Source organism: Otolemur garnettii, unplaced genomic scaffold, assembly GCF_000181295.1.
Source record: "Otolemur garnettii isolate 467f Iridium unplaced genomic scaffold, OtoGar3 scaffold00017, whole genome shotgun sequence".
NCBI classification, from domain to species: Eukaryota; Metazoa; Chordata; class Mammalia; order Primates; family Galagidae; genus Otolemur; species Otolemur garnettii.
The window spans coordinates 21744794-21748122 of record NW_003852412.1 but is presented as its reverse complement, the minus strand read 5'-3'; the positions used below and the strand labels follow the sequence as shown (position 1 = coordinate 21748122).

General features: G+C 49.3%; 1 pseudogene; it reads right to left on the bottom strand.

Annotated features, from left to right (window-relative positions):
• Nucleotides 1-1575: 1575 nt before the first annotated feature.
• LOC100958041 lies at nt 1576-2521 on the bottom strand (annotated as a pseudogene).
• Between the last annotated feature and the right edge of the window lie 808 nt (nt 2522-3329).

Sequence of the window (3329 nt, the reverse complement as noted above, 5' to 3'; positions counted from 1 at the left end):
AGGAACCACAGTAGGGTGAAGCTGCAGGAGGGTGGACCTCCAGGAGGGTGGAGCTGCAGGAGGGTGGACCTCCAGGAGGGTGGAGCTGCAGGATGGTGGACCTCCAGGAGGGTGGACCTCCAGGATGGTAGAGCTGCAGGAGGGTGGACCTCCAGGAGGGTGGAGCTGCAGGAAGGTGGAGCTGCAGGAGGGTAGACCTCCAGGAGGGTGGAGCTGCAGGAGGGTGTAACCACAGGAGGGTGTAACCACAGAAGGGTGGAACCACAGGAGGGTGGAGCCACAGAAGGGTGGAACCACAGAAGGATGAAGCTGCAGGATGGTAGAGCTGTAGGAGGGTAGAGCTGCAGGAGGGTGGACCTCCAGGAGGGTGGAGCTGCAGGAACCACAGAAGGATGGAGCTGCTGGAGGGTGGAACCTCAGGGTAGAAAGAGTCTGATTTCCTGCCGTGCTGCTGCTGCTGAGAGAAAAACTACCTAACCAAGAATATCCACATTAAGCTATTGCTTGAACAAGAAATAAACTTTTATTGTTTTAAGCTATTTGACTTTGGCAGTCGGGCGGGACTGTGTTGCCAGCCACTCAGGAGGCTGAGGTGGGAGGTTTGAGGTAGTTTGAGGTTACAGTGAGCCATGATTGTACCACTGCTCTCCAGCCTGAGTATCAGACCCAGAAGCAAAACCCTGTCTTAAATTAATTAATTAATCAATTAATTCAGCGTTGTTAATGTTTACCCAACCTGAAGCAAGCACAAACGTTAGCAGTAGTATTTCTGAGTTCTCTTCTGTCTTTAGCCCTTCTTCTTTTTTCCTATCAAACCACGGCCTTAACTCTCCAACATTTTCTTTCCAGTCCCCTTGTCTTTATTCTCTTCACTCACCCATCTGCTCGGCAATTTCATGCTTTGGCAATCTGTTCCATGTCAGCAAATCCCAAGTTTCTCTCTTCCCCTATTACTCTCTCTTATTTATTTTTATTTTGGGGAAAAAATAAATTTTATTGTGTGTATTTGATGTTTATAACATGATGTTATGAGGCACATATGGATGAGACAATGGTTGCTATAGTGAAGCAGGTTAACTTATCTGTCATCTCACAAATCTACTTCTTTTTATGAAAAGAATAGCTAAAATCTGCTTATCTAACAAAAATCCCTAAAACAATACAATATTTTATTTTTTTAATTTTTATTTATTTATTTATTTATTTTTAGGCAGATTCCTTATATTGGTTCCAGACAGTTCCTTGGAGGAAAGGGATAGAGTCCGCTGGGGGTGTACCCACATGCCCAAAATGTGACCGAGATGTCCAGCAGTGTCCCAGAGAGGACCTTTGAATCACATTGGAAGAAGAGAGATGCTCCAGCCCTCAGCACAGGGCCAGGGGTCCCTGAGGTGCTGCAGAGCTGCTGTGGATAGGAGGGAAACTGAGTCCTAGCCGAAGAGCTTACTGGCCCTGCCAAGCTGCTGCTTATCCTATGTGGATCTGGTAGGTGCCAAGGCTACCCGCCCTGACTACCAGCAACTCCCGCCTCTGATGGACTGAAACTGATCTTTGGTCTTGTGACCCTTGACTGGCTTAGTTGCTGCCATTGCTGTCATCACTGTCCAGATACACACCCAGCTGGCTCAGGGACGAGGTGGCAGGTGGTAAGGGCAGAGGGTCAGCTACCTTCCTGCTCTGCAAGGTGCCTGGTGTCACCTGGCCCTGCCCAGTGTTTTGTTCTGCACCTGCCTTTGTCTTCTTCACCACCACCAGGTCAGACGGCTGAGGCCTGCCCAGACTGCTGATGCTCTGCTCCCAGCTCTCCAGCCTCCTCTTGGCATTTGGGTCCTCGTCTAGGATGGCAGTGGGGCTGGGCCGTAGGGCAGACCCGGGCCAGGGAGGAGCAGCAGCATCCTCAGAGTCGGAGTCTTCCAGCAGTCTTCTTTTTCTAGCTTCCTCCAACAAGGTGCCGACTCCTGCTCATCCTCCTCCTGCTCCTGCTATTGCCGCTCTTCCTCGGACAGGCGGTGCTGCCGCAGCTTGGCCTCAAACTCTACGTGGGCCTGTATTGGTTCAGGTCCTGGAGCTCCTGCAGGTTCTCTAGCACCTCCATCTCCAGCCTGGAGTCCTTGGTCCGGTTCTCCAGCACCTTCATGGGGTTGTTGAGCTCCTCATCCGCCCTTTCTTTCTGTCCTTCTTCTCCTCCTCCAGCAGCTTCTCAGCCTGGAAATGCCGTGGGGCCCCATGCTCCATGGTGTAGTCTGTGTTTTGTGGGTCCGTCTTGAACGTGATCTCTGCCAGGCAGCCGGTGCATTTAATATAAAAGCAGAAGATGGACAGGCTCAGATAGACTTCATTCTGCACCGTCTCCTTCCGAGCATTGAACTTCTCTCCCTTGTAGGTGTACTCTCCACGTGTCTTGCACCTCATGTGGAAGAGTGCCATCAACCTGCTGGTCTTTGGGGAGCTTCAGTTTGGGGTTCTTTGATGGGTCAAAATCCGGTGGGTAGTATTTGTTTAAAACTTTCCTCTCGGACATCTTTACCTTCTAAATTGCCTTACAAGCACCAGAGAACTAGTGGCGGTAATTATCGAAAGGCTCCTACCAAATCCGTACTTCCGTTAAGTCACTGCCTTCAGCCCGTTTTATTGGCTACGGGACACACCGCTTGCCTTTTTCACCGTCTGCAATCACCGTCTATCAGGCTGTGAGTCCTGCCTTCTTTCCTCGGAGTAGCAACATCAGAAGCACGAGATAAAGGTTCCAGATGCGATCGGAACACTCCCTTCAGAAAATCCAATCAGGAGAAGTGATTGGGTATAATACATTTTTTTTAACTTAGTCATTTTGTTGCATATTAGATCTCTCATTTCTCTCTCTTGTGCAGACAGAGTATTTCCCTATGCGTTTTGATCACCTCTATCTAGATGTTGTCTTCCTCACCTTTCAGACTGGCCATGGCCAAAACCTACCTGTCTTCATTAATCTAGATCCTGATGTCCCTGTTTCTGTGAGCCCAGACTAGGAACATAATCTTGAATTTATCTTTGATTGTTCTCTGCCCTCCTCCCATAATTCAATCAATTATTCCAATATTCTTCCTCTACAGCTCTGTTGCTTTCTGTCCCCTCTTTTCTGTGTCTACTATCATGTTCTGCATTGCATATCCTCTGCTAAACATTGTAACATCCTCTTGACACAGGGTTCCACCACTCAGGGCTAGACAGGGAGTCCCCCATCCACTAGGCCAGGTGAGCTCAGAGGTCAGACGCCCATTTCCAGGCACAAGCAGACTGTCTTCTTCAGGACACACCCTCTGCACTCTGATAAGATCATGAACAAAGTA